General features: G+C 38.3%; 1 long non-coding RNA gene across 1 annotated transcript in view; it reads right to left on the reverse strand.

Annotated features, from left to right (window-relative positions):
- Window positions 1–858: 858 nt before the first annotated feature.
- The window catches only part of LOC147378332 (uncharacterized), a 33493-nt gene continuing 9087 nt past the window's right edge, over window positions 859–25264 (reverse strand). Inside the window, exons 2-3 of the long non-coding RNA XR_015146106.1 lie at window positions 20331–20400; window positions 859–1246 (exon numbers count right to left, since the gene is read on the reverse strand). This is a non-coding gene — a long non-coding RNA (uncharacterized LOC147378332). The remainder of the gene's footprint in view (window positions 1247–20330; window positions 20401–25264) is intronic.

The raw sequence follows: 25264 nt of genomic DNA on the forward strand, positions 1-25264 counted from the left end.
TTTCTCTGTGGGAAATGCCACTTCTGCAGGATCCTTGTCCTTAAGGATCTTCAAGCAACAATTATCATGCAGTTTGATAAAAAAGGTAATGATGAGATCAATTCCACCTATACTTATGAACCTAGTGTTGCATATGAAAATGCATTCATGTGAGTGGGCATCAACAGCCTGAAACATCTGGTGACTGCTGTGAAAGACATTCTCATCATGACTGAGGACCTAAACCATCTTGCCAAGAAGTTTTTCCAAGATAGAGGAGCAGAATATGGAGTTCCTTCATTTGATATAAAAGAAAGAGACTTTAAAACAAGACAGGTTAACTCTGGACAGAACCATCCCCGCTGAATGTAATGGTTTCTCAGAAGAAATTCACTCAGAACCATTTGTTATGGAGGATGCCATTCTGAAATGGCTCAATATTTTCAGCCATTCAGGAATATTATTAGGTTGATGCAAAGCTAATTTTGGTTTCAGACCATGAATTTTAAATCATTATAACTAGGCTCAAATACATCTTTATTAATCAAAATAGGAACATTACAATCAACACATTACTACCAATGAGAAACAAGTTTGTTTATTCTGGTAGCATAAAAATTCGGGATTCAATGAATTCTTAGAAAGTGTTTTCTGTCTCCTGGTGGTCGTGGAAAAGTTTTCCCTGCAAAAAGTTGCAGAGATGCTCAAAGAAGTGGTAATCAGCTGGCAAGAGGTCAGGTGAACATGGTAGATGAGGCAAAACCACTGAGTTTATCATCGCCAGTGTCATATAAAATCCACTTTTTTGTCACATGTCACAATCCAATTAAGAAATTGTTCATTGTTGTGTAGAATAAGAGAAGGCGACACTTCAAAAAGACAAATTTTTTCTTTATTTTCAATCAGCTCATGAGGCACTCACTTATTGAGCTTTTTCACCTTTACAATTTGCTTCAAATGCTAAACGACTGTAGAATGGTCATCGTTGAGTTCTTCAGCAACTTCTTGTAAACTGTAAGAAGACCAGCTTCGATGACTGCTCTCAACTCATCATCGTCAACTTCCGATGGCCAGCCACTGCACTCCTCATCTTCAAGCCTCTCATCTCCTTTGAAAAACTTCTTGAACCACTACTGCACTGGACATTCCCTAGCAGTTCCTGGACCAAATGCATTGTTGATGCTGCTAGTTGTCTCCACTGCTTTACGACCCATTTTGAACTTGAATAAGTAAATCGCTTGAATTTACGTTTTGTCATTTCCTTAGTCTAAAACACATATAAAATAAACAGCAAGTCAAAAAAACATGGAGTGAGAAAAGAACATTAAAATGATGTATAATATAACTGCATTTATTTAAGAATGTATTCCAATTATCAAATGGCAAGTTTCAACAATCCAAAAACCGCAATTACTTTTGCATCAACCTTTTCATTAAATCCCTAGAGTCAGCATTAGAGATACTGCTTTAAATATATGAGCACTTTCAACCAGAGACTCTGGAACAAAAGATCAGAGATAAACTGAAAACTTTCATTTGCTGGAGAAAGTAGTTCTGTAAGTTGAAATAAAAAATAACACAGTTCTGTCATTTTTAAAAGAAAACCAGTATCTACCAACATTTGGAAACACCACAGAATTTTCTGAAAGGTTACTTCTCCTCAGATGACCTGAAAATGAGATATTCAGTCATACACAGTTATAATCATTACTGTGCTGACTGGCAGGACTTATGAAAATTCAACTCCTTGACTTCAAAGTATACGATGTGGTATGATATAAATTCTACCTGAAGACCTCAGAAATTCCTTGAAACAAACCTATTCTCATCTAGCAAAATCCCAAAGTGGGAGTTCTGATTCTTTTTCTTTTTGGTATAACAGACATTTGTCAGTAGGAGTTTCCAGCATTTGTAGGCACAGAAATGAAAACTCAAAATTGATTGCCAAAAGATTTTCACAGAGCCATGTAAGTTCACTCCACACTCTTGACTTCTTATCCAAGCCAGAAAATAGCTGCTTTCCCATTGAAATTAAAAGCTGAACTTGATTAAGGTTTACATTTTTGGTTTTATACACAATTTATATTACTATGATTTCAAAGCAATAAACATTTTCACATTAAAGTTGAGAATAAGAGAAACCTTTTTAAAAATGTGTTTTATATTATGTCTCTCCCTAAAGGAAATGAATATCCAATGCAATAAAATGATGGTATTAAGAAGTGTGTGTGTATCCAGAAAAAAAATTTAATAGCTTCTATTAGATTCTCAAAGAGATTCATGACCCATAAAAGGTCAAGACTACTAATAAAGAGTTAGTTCACAATCATGTCCTTGGTTCCATTCTATTCAACTTTGTAATAAATATTAGGCTGAACCATATACAACTGCCCATGTGTGACCATTTTGACCTACAAAAACAGCAATTTTACAAGGCTCAACCTAATATCTTAGATGAATTGGTAAGGAAAAATAATCTACTGGACCCAGAACCACATTTGAAAAAACTCTGGGCATTCTGAGATGTGGGGTAGACATTTATTGCATTGAAAGAAAATAAAGATAAATGTCAAATCATGTATTGAGCTGGATAAACAAAAAAATTTGAGCGTAGAATGGCAGAGATATTTAATCACACAGATTAAAGAAGTTCCAAGGATTTAAATGATGACAAGCTCAAGACAAGATAATGACATGGCAGGGCTGCTAATGAAACTAAAGCAGTCTTAGAATTAGGAGAATTGAAGAGTTTCAGTGAGTTCTGTCTTTATGTAAGACTTTGCTTTTGGATTTACTTTCTCATGTAATTCTCACAATGCAATTTGAATTAAGTATTAATGGCTTTGTTTTATAGGTGAGAACCTGAGTCTAAGAAAAGCTATATACTTTGTACATAGCTAGTAAGTGTTGGTACTAAAAAGGTAATAATCATAATTATTAATAATAATTATTGGTGAAATACATTGAGTTCCTCCTGCAAACTAAGAACTACAATAAAGCATATTATTACACTATTTTGCTTAACACTGATTTCAATACTTAAAAACTCTACTAGGTAAGTATGATTTTTATTTAACAAATGAGGAAATTGAGGGTCAGAGATTATATTGAGCTTGATAGGTCTTCAAACTCCAGCACTAGACACAAAAATAATGTATAGAATGAGTATTTAACCAGCTTTCATAATTGGGAAAGGTCAAATCCCTTACTTTACGTGTATCTCCAAATGGTTCTGCTTCTTTGATCAAATTATGACTGATACACTTGTATAATCTAACCATGTTTGCTGCTGCTGCTGCTAAGTAGCTTCAGTCATGTCCAACTCTTTGCGACCCCATAGAAGGGAGCCCACCAGGATCCCCTGTCCCTGGGATTCTCCAGGCAAGAATACTTGAGTGGGTTGCCATTTCCTTCTCCGATGCATGAAGGTGAAAAGTGAAAGTGAAGTCGCTCAGTCCTGTCCGACTCTGAGCGACCCCATGGACTGCAGCCTACCGGGCTCCTCCGTCCATAGCATTTTCCAGGCAAGAGTACTGGAGTGGGGTGCCATCGCCTTCTCCAAGTGAAATGTTACCCAACACCTAAAAATTTTACAATGAAATAATTTTAATGCTTTTCATTAGTGAATCCATTTATTAGAAAAAAATGAGTGTAACCAAACCCATGAATTGGAATTCGAATTTTACAGTGGTACCACAAGTGTACACATGTTCCCCAATATATCAGACAAGTCAACAAGTATATGGAAAAGAATGATAAAAGCTAAATTCTGTATTTAAAAAACAAATGAAAGGAGCCAGAATAATTATCTGCTGTGTAAACGTACAAATCCAGTTGTATCATTTCTTAATGCAAATGCAAGAGGGGACAATTCACGCTGCTGCCACAATGCTCCAGGAAGCAGGAGGCCTGCACTCAGTAGAGCCTGATGCTGCTCTGCAGAGCCTGGTCACACCCACAGAGGCCAGGGGGTACGGCCTGTAGGGTGGTTACCTGGAGAGGCTGGAAGCAGAGAGGTGAAAGGCAAGTTGTAGCAACACATTCAAGATGATGAGCCCAAGGTCACTGCTGTGAAGTAAATGATAAAAGAAGAAGTAGGAGTGAAAGAATCAGGTAAGATGGCACCCCACTCCCAGTACTCTTGCCTGGAGAATCCCAGGGACGGAGGAGCCTGGTGGGCTGCCATCTGTGGGGTCGCACAGAGTCGGATACGACTCAAGTGACCTAGCAGTAGCAGCAGCACACATGCAAGACACAGGGCCAAGCTCGCACCTGAGGGCAAATGAATGAGTTGGGGGTGAAGCAGGAGAAACAGGAAGAGGAGGAGAAGTGGCAAAGAAAAGGGCTAAAAACAGTATTCCACCTCTCTTTACACATCCTTTGCTGACTTATGAAAAACCACCTCATTTTTGTGCTTCTCTCTTTCACCTTTTCTTTTCATCTCTCACCTTCCTAGCCTCATTAGTTTCCTTCCCTCTGCTATTTTCCCTCTTGCTGTATTGTAGCAAATTAAAATTCCTTTTGTCCTATGTAGCCTAAAATTGATGTAAGTAAGGAAAGAGAGTGGACACAGAAAGAGAGAAAGGAGGAGTAAAGAGGTTATGGCCCTGTACCACATTGTCTCCAGTGAATGAAAAGGTTACAAATGAGACTAAGGAAAGCTTGAGTGTAATATAGAGAAACTCAGGACTTGGGGGATTCTTTGTCTGGGCTTCTGTCACAGATGTGATAAGATTATAGTCTTTATTTGGGCTGAGAGTTGGACATGTTTACAAGAATTGTGTTTAGTGAACACAGAATTATAATTTAAGTTTTAATTTTCTGGCAAAAAAAAGTTAGAATGCGTAAGTATATTAAAGTATATGTATATGAGATTTTTAATAAGATTATTATTTAAGACAGGGGTCAACAAACTACTGCCCAAGGGTCAGATCCAGAACTCTTGTGTTAGTACAGCAGTGAGCTAAGAACAACTGTGTTTTAAAATGGTTGAAAGAAAAATCAAAAGAAGTATTATATTTTGTGGCACATGAAGCTAATATAATATTCAAATTTCAGAGTTCAAAAGTAAAGTCTTATTGGAAGAGAGTCACACACTTCGTTACGTATTGTCCCTGGTTGCTTTCTCTCTGCAGTGGGAGGACTGTGCCGTGGCAACATATTTGCTATCCAGCCCACTTCAGAAAGAAGTCTGCAGACCCCCGACTTAGGGTGTCACTTATTGAAAAGGAAAAGTACACTTGCCTATTTTAATTCTCAAAACAGTTTGAGAGAAATAAGGTACTTCCAAAGGGTCAGGATGTCACTCCTTCAGTGACCCTCCTACCCCGACAGAGACTCCTTACTCTCTCTTATCCAATATGATGTTTTTCCAGTAAAAGAAATCTACGAATGTGTTAGTCTGTTTACTTCTTAAAGGTTTTCTTTGTTTCTGCCCATAAACAACAGTACCCAAATTCTCATTCTGGTGTTATTGCCCTATTTGCTAAAATTTATTTGGTAAACAAATGACTGAATAACAAATGAGTTTAAATGTCAAGGACATTCCATTTTTGCTATGCGTATTTACTCTTTTATTTCTAGAGGCTGATATATCAACAAACCAGAGGAAAAACCATTTTCTGTAGTTAAACAACCTAGGTATTAATAAAATTAAGCCTTGATTATTTAGCTCATGATCTAGATTTTCTTGAGCGACAAAGGTCCTTTCTGAATTATGCTTGTGAAAACACATGACCGCACTCTCAAGGACCATGGGGTCTTCATGCTCAGAAGAGCAGAAGGCATTAGCAGGTAAATAAAGCTACAATTTTATCACAGAGGCTATATAGAATTTTCAAAAACAGAAGATAACTTTGAAAAAATAGAGTTTAGGGACTTCCTTGGTGGTCTGGTGGCTGAGACTCTGAGCTCCCAGTGCAGGGGACCCAGGATTCAATTCCTGGTCAGAGAACTAGATCCCATGTGCCACATGTAAGAGTTTGCATGCTGCAACTAAAGATCTTACATGCTGCAATGAAAATCGAAGATCCCGAGGGTCATAACTAAGACCAGGCAAACAGCTAAATAAATAAATACTTTTTTAAAAAACTTAAAGAAAAAGACTTGCATTATTAATATATGTATTAATATAAATAAACTAATAATATATATTACATATGATATACAAATATTTGCATTATTAATATAACTATATATATTAATTGCAAGTCTCTATATAGTTTAAATATATAATGTAATTGTGTAGTTTTCATACATTTACAAGTGTAAGAAGATTTCAAAAATCAAAGAAATAATGGACATTTAAGATGATAGCCTTTTCAGAAGCCTAACCAAACACTTCTCTAAAGCTCACTTTATGAGTTACACAGGAAATCTTATTAACTTGGTACATATGTTCAATTGGAGAAACTTGTAAATTGTTTTTTTCTTAATAGTAAAGATTCAACACTACAACTACAGCATTAAATACCTTCACAGCTGCCTTTGTAAAACTTCCTTTTTATTCAAATTTATTGGGTTTCCTGTAGATGAGATGAGTGTTTTTATAAACAATCAAAACATGATAGTAATACTAAAAAATGAAAACAAAAGACAATGCTTCTCTCAATGCATTTGAGTTCTAAATTAATTGCTTTGTGGCATCCATCCTTTAGAACGTTCAGGTAAGTGAAATAGCAGCTCTGTTAAGCAATATCAAAATAATCAGAATTATAAAAGTCAAGAGTGAAGCTAAAGTGGTAGGTTCAGACACTATTGCACCCAATATAGCTTCAATCTGTAATCTTGCTAGAAGTTTAGTCACCCTGTGAACCATCAACCTTCCAATTAGAACTTTGATGATAACCTTTTGCAACTGTTACAATATTTTAAAGTAACTAGTCATTATATAATTTATAAAAGTCGCCACTCATTATGACAAAGCTACTCAGGGGAGACAGTGAATACATGTAATTTAATATAACAGGCTGACTGTATAAACAGTTTGGTTACATCACTATTATTAACATTTGCAGAACAGTAAGTAATGGGTCAGCTCAGTCTAAAGCTCATTACTTGATGTGTGCTTACATCTTACACTGCTGGTTCAGGTCTTTCTTCTTAAGGGAACTAGTTGACAATGTCAGATGCAACAGAAAAGTGACATTCTTTGACCCTTACTCAGAATCAACACTTGAGTTTGTGTTTGAGCCCATCAAAATGAAGATTGTTTCCAAAATAGGATTGGTGCCCCGAATTAAGAGCAAATGGAAATGGACAGAAAGGATGTTACTCTCATTTGAGAGGCCCACTGATAGCCTCGCCGCTCAGTTGCTGACTCTATCCACAGAGATGTACACAGAGGGGATTTGTGGAGATGATGTCCTATTTAATGCAGACAGTCACATCCAGCTTCCTTATTACTATGAGTTCAGCTCCTCTCTTTATAAACCTCAGAACTGTGATTCATGGGTTATGTGGATATTTTCAAATTTGGCACATGCCTTGATTTTTATATTTAAAAATGCATGTCTAAGTTTCATCATAAATTGACATTAGTTATGATTATCCTAAAAACCATAAATATCCACAAAGAAGATGTCCATAATGATATAAAATAGTGTTTAATATAAAACTTAAATTGAAGAATAATTATTCCTTACTCTTTTGAAAACTACTTTCTAAGTCTACCTGCTTTATGAATGAAGTATGAAGTGTAAGGTCCACAATCATAAGGTATTGTTTTTATTGGTTTTGTTATTATTTACGTATGGTAAGCCAATGGATCAACAGATGATTGCCACTAAAAAGATAGCTTGCTGATCACAGTTTCCAAGTGAAGAGGTGCGTACACCACGGAGGGGCCACATGGGGAAACATTAGGATCAGTCAAGGAGGCAGAGGGAGGGAGCAAAATGTGAGCAAGAACTTCTTCTATGGCTTCCATAGTAAGCAATGGGTGAGGCAAGGTAAGCAGCTTTAGGACTGGCTAGTTTGAATAATTTCAATGGGCTCTGGGGCACAGGAGCTGTTCCTAGTTGTCTGGTATCTGCCCCACAGGTAATTAGGGCAGGTGGATAATGATCCCGGAGTATTTGAACCCAAAGGAGAGGAGGTAGTTGGGGATGTGGGCTCTGATTTGGCTGAGTTGCATTTGAAAAGCACACTCACTGGCAAGTTGTTCACCTAAGAATTAGCGAACCCGAACCCAGGAAAAAGCAGTTCCTGCAGGGTCAGCAAGGGTCTTAACGTTAAAGCATCAGAACACAGAAAATAAGACACGGTTAACACGAGCATTCAGCCCTCTATATTTCATAGTGTTGAATGTGTTTCTTTTTATTATGAAAAATGGTTTTGGTTCTTATTGTTACTGATAAGAATGAGATAGCTCAGTGCAGACATTTTCATATTGCTTTTCTCCTCTGGAAACTTCTTTCTGCATCTTCCATCAATTTTATCTCATGTCTTCTGATTCAGAGTAAGAATCAACTCTACCTTAATTATGAATATTGGTCCTCATCCTACTGCTTTAATACCAATTCTAAAGCAATTCTTCATGAATAATTCTCTCTTTCATAGCATATATTTTGATTTTTTTTTTTCATCTCTGTAGTCCCATCCCCTGTACTTAGAATATGTTCAGATCGTCTCTATTTTAAAATCTTTCCCTCTATAGGGTTGACCCATCAAGCAATTACCATAGCATCCTCTTTTTGTCATTGTCAAAATTCTTGAAAATTAGTCTGCATATATGGCCTCTGAGGCCTTGGTTTCCACTCCTTAACCCTTTACCATCTGGTTTCTGCTCCACACAGATATCTTTTACTGTGATCAAATTTAGCAATACTTTCTAAGGCTTCCAATCTCTTTATCTGCCTGCAGAATTTGAGGCTCTTTTCATCTTGACCTGCCAGATTAATTACTTCTGGATGTGTCTATGAGGGGGTTTCTGGATGAGTTTAGCATTTATACCAGAGGGCTCAGTAAAGCAGACCACCCTCCCCAGTGTGGGTACGTATCAACCAATCCACTGCGGGCTCAAATAGAACAAACGGCGGAGGAAAGTGCTTCCTGTGTGTCTCCTCTCAGCTCTCATACTGAGATTTAAATACTGACCTCATGTGGATGTATGGCAAAACCAGCACCATATTGTGAAGTAATTAGCCTCCAATTAAAATAAATAAATTTAAAAAAAAAATACTGACTTCTTTAGTTCTCAGGTCTTTAGATTTGGATTTCCTGAGTCTCCAGCTTTCAGACCACAGACTGTGAAACTTCTTACCTATATAAACATGTTAGCCAATTCATTATAAGGAATTATCAATCTATCTATATTTATATAACATATATACATATATATGTGTGTGTGTGTGTGTGTCTATATGTATACCCATCTTCTTTGTTCTGCTTCTTAGAGAACCCTGTCTAATACAGACATAGTGGGAGGAAGGACCAAGCTTTTGGATACAGGCCCTTCTAGGAGCCTTACTGATGTTCCCTGTTAATTTGTCCTCTACACCACTCCCGATAAGTGTTCAGCTATGTTCATATTGCTACTCTGATGGTTTTTCTCCAAGAGCTTTCCAACTTAATATAGCCATTTCATTCTGGCATCCCAGGCCCTCCTTAGCATGATCTCAATGTATTTCCCAGCTTTGGCTCCCTGTAAACCCTTCCTTTAGTGAACCCATTATCGTACTGCCATCTTGCCTTTGTTCACATGACTTCTCTCCCTACTTAAAACCCTGGCTCTACTGGCTCACCCAGTGTTTATTCAATACCACCTATTATGTGTCAGGCTAGACAGTGGAAATTCAAACATGAGCAAAAGCAGCATAACCTCTGCCCGTAAGGAGTTTGTAAACCAGTGGGTAAGATAGATATTAATCAAATACTATAGATTCATATAAAATTGCAACTTTGATAATTACCCAAAAAAGATATTCTGAACACCCAGAATTACCAGAGCACTTTAAAAGGGAGGAAAGAGAAACTGAGGGTGTGACAGTGTGGCTATAAAACAGAGAAGCCAGTCAGCCCTGCTACCCAAACTCTTCTGACACATCAAACCTCCTAGAAGCCCTTCTGCTCATCTCAGCAAAAAGGTGTGATCACTTAATTGATCCACCCTAAACTGTATATATAATTTTTATGCTGTTTCTCTTGTTTTACCTCTTAAATCTAATCTTCCCTTGAGATAATAATAAGGTCAGAGATTCTGATACCACATTTTTTATTTTTTGGTTATTTTCTAGAATAACGTCTTGGACAGAGTTGGTGCTCATTGGCTATTTGATAAATCAATGGTCTTAAATTTCCCCAATGTGTCTAAATAATATATACTCTGATGAAATTTTCATGAGATAAAAAATATGGGAAAATGAAATAATGCTATAATCCATAAAAGAGACAACCAATCTCTGGATTACTGAGAACTGGTTAGACATCTATCTATAGGAGAAAGAAACAGAAACGCATTACCTCTATATATGTATGTACATACTGCCTGATGGCGAAAAGTATATGCTTCCAAATCAGATTCAGTTCAGTTCAGTTCAGTTCAGTTGCTCAGTTGTGTCCGACTCTTTGTGACCCCATGAATCGCAGCACGCCAGGCCTCCCGGTCCATCACCAACTCCCAGAGTTCACCCAAACTCATGTGCATTGAGTCTGTGATGCCATCCAGCCATCTCATCCTCTGTCGTCCCCTTCTCCTCCTGCCCCCAATCCCTCCCAGCATCAGAGTCTTTTCCAATGAGTCAACTCTTTGCATGAGGTGGCCAAAGTACTGGAGTTTCAGCCTCAACATCAGTCCTTCCAATGAACACCCAGGACTGATCTCCTTTAGAATGGACTGGTTGGATCTCCTTGAAGTCCAAGGGACTCGCAGGAGTCTTCTCCAGCACCACGGTTCAAAAGCATCAATTCTTTGATGCTCAGCTTTCTTCACAGTCCAACTCTCACATCCATAAATACCACTGGAAAAACCATAGCCTTGACTAGACGGACCTTTGTTGGCAAAAAAAATCTCTGTTTTTTTAATATGCTATCTAGGTTGGTCAGATTACCTGGCTTCAAATGCCACCTTCACCAAAGACTAGTTGTGTGATCTTGGGCAAATGATCTTTAAAATGGGAATGATACTAATAGTGCCTACCACATAGGATTGGGTGAAGATTAATCAAGCTAATGTATGTAAAGCATTTCAAACATATCCCATATTGACATATGCCTCAAGAATCTGTCACAGTCCTAAATCACATGGGAGAAGGTGGTTGTCACTCCTCAAGTTCTGTCTCCCAACTCCTCAAAATTGGGTCTGAGTGATCATCAGGGTTCTGCATGAAAAACATCTGGCCAGGTCATATTTTAAACAGAATGGGGAGTCTTCACAGGGAAGTCACAGGATGGGGTAAGGAAGCAACAGAGGCAGACAGAGGTGGATTCAAGTCCACTTCTGCCAAATCATTTCTGCGCTCAGAACCTCAGTATCCTCTCTTACACAATGGGATTGTTGCAAGGATTAGAGAAAAGTGCCTGGCCTTTATGGTATAACTTCTAAGGTCCAGGGGAAACTCCTTCCTTCTCAGAGTCCTAAATAAAGTGAGATATTCCTTCACCAGAAACTAAGATTGATTCCATGATAACTAGGTCAAAGTTTTCCTTTATTCCAAGGTATTTATTGGGTTGACAAAAAAATTCATTAGATCTTATGGAAAATCCCAAACAAATTTTTGGTCAATCCAATAGAAATTCTATTGTTCAGAAAGCACAATACTCTGTGATATAGATTGTCTGCTGCTCCAAACAAGAAGGATGGCTGTCTACCAGAAGAATCTCTTTACCCCTAGTGACACTACTGTTTTATAGTTTCATTTACTTTCCACTAGCTATGAACAAAGCTAGCGGAGGTGATGGAATTCCAGTTGAGCTATTTCAAATCCTGAAAGATGATGCTGTGAAAGTGCTGCACTCAATATGCCAGCAAATTTGGAAAACTCAGCAGTGGCCACAGGACTGGAAAAGGTCAGTTTTCATCCCAATCCCAAAGAAAGGCAATGCCAAAGAATGCTCAAACTACCGCACAATTGCACTCATCTCACACGCTAGTAAAGTAATGCTCACAATTCTCCAAGCCAGGCTTTGACAATACATGAACCATGAATTTCCAGATGTTCAAGCTGGCTTTAGAAAAGGCAGAGGAACCAGAAATCAAATTGCCAACATCTGCTGAATCATGGAAAAAGCAAGAGAGTTCCAGAAAAACACCTATTTCTGCTTTATTGACTATGCAAAAGCCTTTGACTGTGTGGATCACAATAAACTGTGGAATTTTCTTCAAGAGATGGAATACCAGACCACCTGACCTGCCTCTTGAGAAACCTATATGCAGGTGAGGAAACAACAGTTAGAACTGGACATGGAACAACAGACTGGTTCCAAATAGGAAAAAGAGGATGTCAAGGCTGTATATTGTCACCCTGTTTATTTAACTTATATGCAGAGTACATCATGAGAAACGCTGGGCTACAAGAAGCACAAGCTGGAATCAAGATTGCCAGGAGAAATATCAATAACCTCAGATATGCAGATGACACCACCCTTATGGCAGAAAGTGAAGAGGAACTAGAAAGCCTCTTGATGAAAGTGAAAGTGGAGAGTGAAAAAGTTGGCTTAAAGCTCAACATTCAGAAAACTAAGATCATGGCATCTGGTCCCATGACTTCATGGGAAATAGATGGGGAAACAGTGTCAGAGTTTATTTTTGGGGACTCCAAAATCACTGCAGATGTTGACTGCAGCCATGAAATTAAAAGACGCTTACTCCTTGGAAGAAAAGTTATGACCAACCTAGATAGCATATTGAAAAGCAGAGACATTACTTAGCCAACAAAGGTCCGTCTAGTCAAGGCTATGGTTTTTCCAGTGGTCATGTATGGATGTGAGAGTTGGACTGTGAAGAAAGCTGAGCGCCAAAGAATTGATGCTTTTGAAGTGTGGTGTTGGAGAAGACTCTTGAGAGTCCCTTGGACTGCAAAGAGACCCAACCAGTCCATTCTGAAGGAGTTCAGCCCTGGGATTTCTTTGGAAGGAATGATGCTGAAGCTGAAACTCCAGTACTTTGGCCACCTCATGCGAAGAGTTGACTCATTGGAAAAGACTCTGATGCTGGGAGGGATTGGGGGCAGGAGGAGAAGGGGATGACAGAGGATGAGATGGCTGGATGGCATCACTGACTCGATGGATGTGAGTCTGAGTGAACTCCGGGAGTTGGTGATGGACAGGGAGGCCTGGCGTGCTGCGATTCATGGGGTCGCAAAGAGTCGGACACGACTGAGCGACTGAACTGACTGACTGAACTGAGGCAAATTCTCATGTTAAAATTTTTTTAATAAAAATTTTCAGACCTATGTATTATCTTAAGGAAGCTGTTAGCAATAGTGTTGATTCTAAGAAATGCAGTATTGCTTTTGGCCTCTAAACATCACTTTTAAAATGTAGAGACTTGGGGGCATATTTTTACGATGCCTCATGACACCCTCACAATTGTGTTACTGTTTAGACTTTCTCTGAGAGCTTGTTCATAGTCAGTGGCTGCTTTTATAAAACAAAATCTCTATGACCTCATTGTGACTTTTTTCATATATAAGGCAGATACAATCCAAAAACCTAAAGGAAGCAAAAATTAAATACATATATATATAGACAGATAGATATTTGGGTTCAAAAACTAGGAAAACCTGGAGTTATAGGAGTATGCTCTGACTTTCATAATAGTTACTTGACATTCTGGAGCAGGCACAGTATGCTTTCATAGCTCATCACTTTACAGAATTTAAAAGGCCTGGAGTTAGATCTTGACACCCTCTATGGTGCAAGCTGAGTTCAGCTCTTTATTACAGTCATGGGCATTGATTTTAAATTTTCCATATTTTCAGTGTCATCTTGATTTGGATACATGGGCTCTGGTGGGATAAAATTGATTAGGGCTGATCCTCAGTAAAATTATTAAGAAGGAAAAATTTATTCCTATTGGCCTTCCCCTTTCTGTCCGCATCCTTTATTCCATGCCAGTTCCTCACCCACCAGCTTTTCCAGTGACTTCATAATGTTCGGGACTTCCATTAATGCTGGATCCCTCCCCCTAGAAAATTCTTCATGTTCCAGCCCAGTGAAATTTATCTGTTGAGGGTGACCATCTCTCAGCTTTTGTTCAGTGACAGCTAATCACTATGATTTACATTTATTCTGATGAGTTAGTGAGTACTTAGTCAGCTTGTGTTGCTATAAAAAGATCACAGACCAAGTGACTTATACAATAGATATTTATTTCTCATGGGTCTGGAGAATAAGATGTGTAAGATTAAGGCACTCACAGAGTTGGTATATGTGAGAGCATTTCCCGGTTTGTAGTTGGTCATCTTCTTGTTTTGTCTTCACATGGCAGAGAGAGAAAGAGAGAAAGCTTCCTTGTGCCTTTTCTCATAAAGGCAGTACTCACATCATCAAGGTTCTACCTTTATGGCCTAATTAACTCCCAAAGACTTGAATTTCCACATATGAATTTGGGAATGACACAAACCTTCAGCCCATAGTAGTACTACCATCTTAATAAGCTGTTTCTCCCTTTCTTAGAATACTTAAATTCTCTGCTCCTTTGAAAAATTAAACTCACTCAAATCAAATATAATTTATTTGAATCTTTCCTGATTACTTCTAGGAAGAATTAGTTATCCTCTATTCTGTGTTCCCCAATACTTTGTATAGGTAGTCTACGTAATTGCTGATGACCTTATTTATTTATTTTTTTTAATTTGGTGGGTTTTGCATTGTCCTCATTTTCCCATTAAACTCTGAGATATTCAAAGACTGGCGTGTCCCCTTATTTATCCTTATGTTTCCATTACCTAGCATAGATGCTGGCACTTTATAGTTGTTCAATAAATACTTACTGAATAAATCAATGACTCTAATAGTGTGAATGTGAAACCCTCTCAGATCTCTCAATATATCTGGTCTTTCATAGATTAAAGAGCAAATAATCTGGCATCTCTCCTTATTAAAGGCACTTTGAGTAGATCTTTTTTCTTGAAAATCCGCCCCAAGGACAACAGATTGACAGATTGCTCAGAGCCATGACCAGCTGTACCATACATAGTTTATCAGTAAACCTTGGAAATGGCAGAGCTCAGCACCACAAATCCTTTTGTTGGGAGGCTGTTTCTCTGGCCAGAGCAATTCTGTATCATTGCTGTCTTTTGTGCCAGAAACAATTTAGCCAAACAATGTTCCCATCCAAAGATTTGGTATCATGAGGGATTAATGGGGAGATTAGGATTGACATATACACACTATTGATATTATGTATAAAATAGATAACAAGTGAGAACCCACTGTGTAGCACAGGGAACTCTACTCAATGCTCTGTGGTAACCTAAATGGGAAGGAAATCCAAGGAAGAGGGCATATATGTATACGTATAGCTGATTCACTCTGCTATATAGTAGAAACTGACACAATACTGTAATGCAACTATACGTCAACAAAAAAGTTTTTTAATGAAATAAAGATCTGAATTCATTGCAAAAAAAAAAAATTACCAAGATTTGATACCCCCAATTCCCCATGAGTAAACAATACATTCCTAAACAAGGCAAAAGGATCTGTTTTATTGTAAAATCTATTCATTCACTGTTTCCCTTGTCCTTTGGGAAATGACAACACTCAGTGATACCCAAATCCAGCCAGTCAGAGTGAAAAATATTTGAGGGCAAGCAGGACATTCTTTGGTGCCTGCCCCCATCACACCGCATCAGCAGCCATCTGCACCGCCATAGTTCAGGCAATGACCAAAGACATTCCACTAGCTGAAGTTACACTTCAAACACAAATGAGAAGAATTCATGTAAAGTGAGACCTTCTCATCATCCATAGATATGATTACCTCCAGTTCAACAAGAAACAAATGGATAATGCATCTCTATCTTCATCATCATAATTGCTTTGTTTCATCTCTTAGCATGAGAAGATCCTGATGAAAGACATTTGTAGAAGTCCTTTACTGGATGTTGTTTTCTATTGCTCTGGAAAACCATGTTAAATAGCCATTTCTGGGCCAAAGAACTAAATAGACATTTCTCCAAAGAAGACATACAGATGGCTAACAAACACATGAAAAAATGCTCAACATCACTCATTATCAGAGAAATGCAAATCAAAACCACTATGAGGTACCATTTCACACCAGTCAGAATGGCTGCGATCCAAAAGTCTACAAGCAATAACTGCTGGAGAGGGTGTGGAGAAAAGGGAACCCTCTTACACTGTTGGTGGGAATGCAAACTAGTACAGCCACTATGGAGAACAGTGTGGAGATTCCTTAAAAAACTGGAAATAGAACTGCCTTATGATCCAACAATCCCACTGCTGGGCATACACACTGAGGAAACCAGAAGGGAAAGAGACACGTGTACCCCAATGTTCATTGCAGCACTGTTTATAATAGCCAGGACATGGAAGCAACCTAGACGTCCATCAGCAGATGAATGGATAAGAAAGCAGTGGTACATATACACAATGGAGTATTACTCAGCCATTAAAAAGAATACATTTGAATCAGTTCTAATGAGGTGGATGAAACTGGAGCCTATTATACAAAGAGAAGTAAGCCAGAAAGAACAACACCAATACAGTATACTAATGCATATATATGGAATTTAGAAAGATGCTAACAATAACCCTGTGTACAAGACAGCAAAAGAGACACTGATGTATAGAACAGTCTTATGGACTCTGTTGCAGAGGGAGAGGGTGGGAAGATTTGGGAGAATGGCATTGAAACATGTATAATATCATGTATGAAACGAGTTGCCAGTCCAGGTTCGATACACGATACTGGTTGCTTGGGGCTAGTGTACTGGGATGACCCAGAGGGATGGTATGGGGAGGGAGGAGGGAGGAGGGTTCAGGATGGGGAACACATGTATACCTGTGGTGGATTCATTTTGATATTTGGCAAAACTAATACAATTATGTAAAGTTTAAAAATAAAATAAAATTTTAAAAAAATCAAAAAAAAAAGTAGCCATTTCTGTTGTTATTTTTGTAGCCCAAGATATGTAACCAGAGATATACATTCTAGACTTCTGTGGGAAGCTAGACATAGGCTTAGTTAGCCATAGAAAACACATCATGTGGATCTTTAAATCATTTGCTTTGGAAGATAAATTTACGTAGTTCCTAGATATATTCAGAAACACATACAACATGTTGAAATGTGCAATATTTTGGGGATTGTGGTTAAGAAAGACATAATATATGTTAAGCAAAGGAGAAAAAAAAAACCATCTGGCCTTACCAGCATATCTAGTTTATCTCAAACCTACCTTTTACTTCCTCAGCTTTCTTATTTCTCACCTGTTCCAGATGTCTTTCTTTAATTACTTTGTATGCTGAAACTTCAGCTAGCTTTCTTATCTAATTCCATATGTTCATCATCTTCTGCCTGAAACACTTCTGCTTGAGTTTCTCACATTCCATTTTCTAAATATCTTTAATTAATTCCTCAAACTACCCTCTTAATCTTATCCTCTCCCAGTTTTTTCAAGACCCTGTCATCGATTACTGGTATATAATTACAATCCTTTTTCTGTCCTGGCATCTTTCTCTCTGTCCCAAACAGGAAGATAGCAGCATGAATGGACAAATGATCCCACGACTCATCAGCTGTGTGTAGAATTTTGCCCCAGGTTTTTTAAGTCTCTAAACTTGTTTTTTTCATCAATTTCATCTATTTTGTTCATTGCATTTAAGATAAGTTTTTAAAAATAGACTAATGAATAAACTAATCTGTTTATTCCCCATGCGCATGCATGCTCAACTGCTCAGACGTGTCCAACTCTTTGTTACCCATGGACTGTAGCCTGCCAGGCTACTCTGTCCATAGTACTCTCCAGGCAAGAATACTGAAGTGGGTGGCCAGTTCCTTCTCCAAGGGATCTTCCCGACCCAGGAATCAAACCCTGATCTCCAGCATTGCAGGCAGATTCTCTACTGTCTTGAGCCACCAGGGAAGCCCAATTAATAACTGATACAGAAGGGTAGCCCTATTACTACTTTCTGACCTGTTTCATGGGAGCTTCATCCCTATCAAATCCCTCCAAAATTCTCCTCCTGGTTGCTCACTGCTCCAAGACCTAGTCCTCCTGCCTGTCATGGGGCATACAACCTTGTTTATCCCTTCTTCCTGTAGCCTACAGGAGGGGTACCTAAGCCCTCTGAGGATGCAGAAAGTGGCATCTATGCCAGCGCTCCCCACTGTTGCCTTCCAAAGGCTGTAAGGTTGCCATTGTCCAAGGATTAAGAGTATCCATATCTGTAGAAAGGTTGCAGATTATCAAAGACAGAAGACAGTAACAAAAAGGTGCCTGTCTTTAACATCATTGCCATCATTATAGCCAATCTGTTACTGCCTGTACCACCGTTTTTCCTACGGGGACCAGCAATTCCGAATGCAGTTGACAATATGCATGTCAATGTCTTACAGGGAGTTTACAGAAATGACTCTTTTAATTTACATTAACTCTATTGTTACACCCCTTCACCCTAGGACTTGGCAGAACTACAATGAGAGTTAAGCCAGGTACCATCCAATAGACACCAAGTCACACTTGGAATCATTCCTGTATACTCCCCACAAATCATGTTTGGACTTCCTTCTCTTTCAAAGAGCTCCTCTCCTTACCCTGGCTCTTCCCCAGGCACGCAGGTCTCTCTCACCTCCTCATAGTTGCACTCACACTCATAAGCCTCAAATAGAGTTTAGGCTCAAGCTGTGACTCTTGCTAAATGTAAGTTACCAGCAATAGTAAAGATCTTTTGACATTACTTAAGAGGATTAAGCAAATAGTGTGTGTACTGTATGTGTAACATGTTTGGAATGTCATCTAGGGAGGAGGAAGAGGGTTTCAAGGGAAGAAGCAGGCACCCCAGGACTGGTGTCTGACAGGTGTCACATGATAGCCCTGGTATACAACAGAACTGCAGGATGTGCATATGATACTCGAGAATATTCCAGAAAGAGGGCTTACTCCAAGATAAAATGTCTCTACAGGACAACTCTACAAACCAGGTCACATCTTCCTCACAGGCTCCCCCAACTTGAATATGACCCATGAGGAAAGAGAAAGCTGTCAGGTTGGAAGGTGCCTTGAAGATGGGCCAAGAGACATCTCAGCAATGATCTACCTGGGCCCACCTGAGCACAGAGTGGAAAGCCGCACATTCTAGGAGAAAGAGGCACGGGGGAAATCCCCAACTAATATCATATTTTCTCTTCCTTAGAAAAATGAAAATTTGAAATAGAAATTACACTGAGTTTTAAACAATATGTACTGTTTCCTTAGAAGAGGCAAATAGTCTCAAAATAGTCTGTCTGTGAATCCTTTGTTCCTTCAATGCTTTAGTGATGTCACGTTATTCCCTCCCATCAGATTATTGAAACTGCTGCCCCACAGGTCACTGATGCCCAACAAATTGATGAAGCCAGTATCTTCTTTTTCTGTCTCATTCTAGGCAGCTTCTTTACAGAGCCTGATGTAGCTCTCAGGAGCCATCACCACCTCACCTCCATAAAACTTTTCTCTTCTCACTGCTACTTACTCTCAAGAATCTCTTATTTTTTGTCCTCTTTAAACAGTTTTTAAACTCTGCAGTTTCTGTACTCCAGTACCATTCTTGTCCATAACTTTGTCCATTTGTCTTCTTTACTCAGTAAATTATCCTGGGTAATCTTATCTATTATGCTTTAGTTATCACCTTTATTTGTTCTCAAAATTTTTAATGCATTAGAATAATCATGAATTAGAAAACCAGATTCCAGGTCGCATCCTCCAGGGAATTTGATTGAATATATTTGCAATATATAAGGCTCAAGAATCTTCATTTTTACAAGCATCCTGAAGCAAGGATCTCTGATGCAAATGTTTACAGATGACCTCCTGGAACATACTAATAGAGTATGTCACAGAGTTTGCTCATGACTTCCAAGTTCAAGTCACCAGTGCTTTAATCTGTCTCTTGAATTCCAGACCCGTATTACCACCTAGCTCCTTAATATTTCCAATAGTTAGAAAAACAAATTTTATTACTTCACCACCCCAAACACAATGTACTTTTCTGCTTACATTTCCTGTCTTAAGTCAATAGCACTATCAACTGAATCTAGAAACTAGAGATCCTCTTTACTTATCATCCAATAAGTCACTCAGTTCTTTTAATGTTATCTCCAAAATATCCCTCAAGTGTATCTTGACTTCTGTCAAGGTTAGACATCCATTTTTCTTTCCTGGGAAATTCAAACAGTCCCTTACCTGGCCTTTCCCCTCTCAGGCTCTCTTGTCCTCTCTCCGGTCTTCTCCTCCACACTGCCAGCACTTCATTCTGTAAAATGTAGATCCAAGCATGTTAGTAGAAGGAGAGAGCAAAAATCAAAAACGGAAACAAAACAAACCTTTGATGTTTTCTTGACTAATAGAATTGCTAATGCCACAGGAGAGCTTTCAAGAGCTTGCCCAATCTGAATCCAATCTCAACCCAAACCTCCCTTTTCAGCCTTCCCACCGTGCACAACAGCCAGCTCACAAACTATGTTTAGCCCTGTTACACTGCTATGCTTCAAGCATACTTCTCTGCTGATAGAATGCCCTCAACCCGTTACAATATGTTGAAATCCTTTCCGAGGTTTAAAAGCACACCTTTCATTGAAATATGTCAAAGACAAAATTATAAGCTGTCCCCACAGTAGTCCTCAAAAGTGAAGATGTTTTCATTTATTTATTAATTAACCAAATATTTATTAAACATTTATGACATAAGAGGTCCTAACAAACAAGATAGATTCTGTTTTTGTGTATGTGTATGTGTGGTGTGTTTGGTTCTGAGTGATGAGAGAGACGAGGGAGAGAAGAGGAGAGCAATAGTGTGTTTTGAAGGGAGAGGAACCCTGTTCAGGAGGGCACTGGGGATTGGTTTGCACCCCTCTCCAGCACACTTGCCTGGAAAATCCCATGGGCAGAGGAGCCTGGCAGGCTGCAGTCCATGGGGTCTCGAAGAGTCGGACACGATTGAGCGACTTCACTTTCACTTTTCACTTTCATGCATTGGAGAAGGAAATGGCAACCCACTCCAGTGTTCTTGCCTGGAGAATCCCAGGGACAGGGGAACCTGGTGGGCTGCCGTCTATGGGGTCACACACAGTCGGACACGACTGAAGAGACTTAGCAGCAGCAGCAGCAGCAGATACAGAGGTAGGGTGAGACTGTTATAACCAAAAGACCAAACAATAATCCAGTGACGAAAAGAAGATTCAAGTTTCTTTTTTCCTCCTCACTCCTGTAATCATCCAAAATGGTTAAGTGGACTTTGCTCCACAAAGTCATCAGAAATTCAAGGCAGTGACGCAGCGCTACATCCTCTGGCGCTACCATCATCCACATGGTTGAATCTTGGTCAGATTCCAGCCAACAAGAAGGAGGAAAATTTGGGGTGAGGCATGACCACTGTCTTAAGGTATATATTACCTCTACTGCATCTTCTAGGAAAGAACTTTGACATAGAGCCACATATAACTTCAGGGGAGTTTGGAAAACAGAATGTACCCATGTACTCAAAAAGAAGGAAATTGATTATTTCAGTCAACTAATAGTGTTCGTAAAACATTTCCTAGATTTCCTTATGGTGAGCTTCCAGGTATTATCTTAGAGTTTGGTTGCTGATTCATTTCAGGAAGCAAGCAAAGTGAGGAACTTCTGTGTTGATTGTGCAGATTATGGTAAAGGCAGCCTGGTTCTGGAATGGACAACTACAGCAATGATTTCCTGATTCTATAGGTAGCTTCCTCCTTTGGCAGACTACTAGAAAAGGCTGAAGTGTCTTTCTGGAATAGGCAGTCATGATGGCATAATTCTCATTCTGAAATAATGTTTCTGATTACAGTAGAGGCAGCACCTCCCCTGGCCCAGTTCCACTGTGTGGATTTTAAATGCTTCCTGAAATCACGCAGCTTTTCTTCAGTGCCCCGTACCCACCCCAACTGTGATTCTCTAAATCATATAATACCATGTAACAACTCCCTGCATGCTTAGGTAGAGTGGATTCTATTCTTGACAACTGAACTCTGAGCAGTATACCTTCTATGTTTCCAAAAGCCTGAAACCTCCCTGGGGATCTCCGGCTCACATTTTCATGATGTACAGACAATTTACATTGAATTCCAAAAAGCATTTACTAAGAGATATGTTGGTCTATAGATCCCCAAAGAACGCAGGAAAGAACATTAATTTCACTAATATTTCTAAGATCCTGCCCTCAAAACTCAGGACCAACCCTAAATTTTATAGATGTTGGAAGATTTGTTATGTTGAGGGCAGGGAGAAGAAATCCAAGATGCTTAGTGAGTGAAGCTACAATCAAAGCTCTTTCTTTAAAATGTACTATATTTAACTATATATAACTGAAAGTGAAGGGCTGGAAAAAGATTTTCCATGCAAATTGGGACCAAAAGTAAGCAGGAGTCACAATACTCGTATCAGATAAATTAGACTTTAAAACAAAGGCTGTGAAAAGAGACAAAGAAGGTCACTACATAATGATCAAAGGATCAATCCAAGAAGAAGATATAACAATTATAAATATATATCCACCCAACATGGGAGCACCGCAGTATGTAAGACAAATCCTAACAAGTATGAAAGGAGAAATTAACAATAACACAATAATAGTGGGAGACTTTAATACCCCACTCACACTTATGGATAGATCAACTAAACAGAAAATTAACAAGGAAAAAAAAAATGTAAAAAAAAAAAAATAAAGATGTGCCAAAACAAACAAAAAAAAAATAAAAGCACCGATGCCTCTGGGAGATCCAGATGAGCTTAAAAAAAATAAAAATAAAAAAATGTACTATATTTAAATTTCAATCAAAATGTCATTTATTCTGAAAGGTGGAGTATGTAGGAGAAAGTGGACTGAGGTATGAAATTTAGTTTGAAATGCATCAAGTAAAAATATAGTAGAATGAGGAATGGATAGAAAAAGGGATAAATGGATGGATGCATAATAAAGCAAGTATAGTAAAATGCGAATGGAATAGAATCCAAGTAATATATATGTATGGCTGCATACTGCAAAATTATTTCAGCTTTGCTGTATGTTTAGATTTTTTCATGATAAAATGTTGGAAAAATATTGTTTACTAAAAGTAATATGCTTCTTGTACATATGCAAACAGGACAGAGACACATCTTGAGAAAAGCAGTATTCTCTTTCTTTGATTTATCTACTGCCAATTTGGATGTATTTATCTATATTTTCCTTTGCTTATCACAAGCATAATATATATATGCATATGAGGATTTATTATCAAATGAGGTAACAGTATATTGCATTTTGTAATTTTTTTTTTTTACTTTATAAATGCATCATGGAGATCTTTCCAAGTCAATTCATATAGATCTCTGTCCTTTTTAAAATGTGTGTAGCACATCAGAATATGAATTACCCAATTCGTTCCATTATCCCGTTATTGATGATTCTTCAGATTGCCTCCAGTTCTTGGTTTCCAAAAATCATGTGATAAATTTCTTACAGATATGTCTTTAAACACTTAAATATTTTCTATATCTAGTAAATGAGTAGTTGAAAATGGAGCTGCTGGTCAGGGAGATGTATATGTTTTACATTTTAATTAGCCTTGCCAGATGATTTTCTAAGAAGGTTTTTTTATAGTGCAACCAAGAGTGAGTGAGAATCTCTTTTTTCCCATACTCCCACCAACACTAGTGATTATTAGTCATGGGCATGCTGACGGTGATCATGATGTTTTAGGATTCTTTCCAGAGGAAACAAGACTGAAGAATGGAGATTAAGTCCAGAATAAATGATTTACTAAGACCACATAGGTAACAAATGCCAGAATAGGGAAAGAAACTGTAGACTCCTAATTTGCAATGTTTCCTTCTTTCTTTTTTTGAATGTACCCTAAAGATACTAAGTCAAAGCACTGATGGGTAATAGTTTTCATTTCTTATCAAAATGAAAATGTTGTTATCCTTTCATCACATTGAATAACTTTCAGTCTCTCAGCTTCCTGACATTCCAGTTCTGTGAGCCTAACTGTGGGCAGGGATCAAACACAGAATATAAAATTTAAGGGATACCTCAATGTGTTATCAGTCAGAGGGGAAGAGGAAAGGGACACAGCCTCCCCACATGCTGCTCCCAGAAAGCAGCCAAAGTGATGACACTAAAAACAGAAGAGGCATTCATATGGACTGTCAGCCGGCCACCGGGCGCAGAAAGCTCCCAAGCTCACCTTGCAAGTTTAGGTAAATCTCTCCACTTCCCTGTTTGCATTTCCTTACATGTAAAATAAAGAGGTACTTTTTAACACACAAGGAAGCTTATTCTGTGTTTTGAAATGAATATGTTAACCTAGCCTGTAGATATTCAGTAAAACTTTATTTTTAAATAATCTATCTTACAAAGAAAATAAATAAAATTAGAAGCAACAAAATCTTAGGAGCAAATCATATTACATAGCATGCCTTAGTCTGATCGTGGAATATTTGAGTAATTACAGTGCATTCCTCTGCACTATCTATTTAGAAAGTATTTTTCTTTGTAGGATGGAAGCAATTATACAAATACCTCACAGCAAAATAGGTAATTTTAGATACATATTCTTCCCCCATAACAGAAGTGGTATACAACCATTTCCCACTCACAGATTAAATCACAGAACAATGTTATCTTTATGGAACACTTTCTTATGCTACAGCTTAAAAGGATCTATACCTTCTTTCTTCTTTCCATGGGTCAGGAAGATTTTTTAAATGAGCTGGTCAGTATATTTTCCAAATGTCAGAGAAGCATAGAACCAACAGTAAATAATGTATGCTAAGTCACTTCAGTCATGTCTGACTTTTTGCAACCTGATGGACTGTAGCCTGCCAGACTCCGTCTGTCCATGGGATTCTCCAGGCAACAATACTGGAGTGGGTTGCCATGCCCTTCTCCAGGGAATCTTCCTGACCCAGGGATCAAATTCAGGGCTCTTACGTCTCAACAGGCCCAAAAATGGATGATCTGCTACTCATTTTCAGGCAAACTAATTATTGAAGACCTGAAATGGATGAAAGCGGGGAAAGTAATTCAAATTTTCTAAGTGACTAGGCACAATTAAGTGTTGGCTGTGGTTGTTCTAAATCTTAGGAAAAAATTATCACTTTGTGGGGACTATATC

This window comes from Bos grunniens, chromosome 2, assembly GCF_055505025.1.
Source record: "Bos grunniens cultivar Pamir isolate PY7600 chromosome 2, Bosgru_T2T1.0, whole genome shotgun sequence".
In the NCBI taxonomy this organism is placed as follows: Eukaryota; Metazoa; Chordata; class Mammalia; order Artiodactyla; family Bovidae; genus Bos; species Bos grunniens.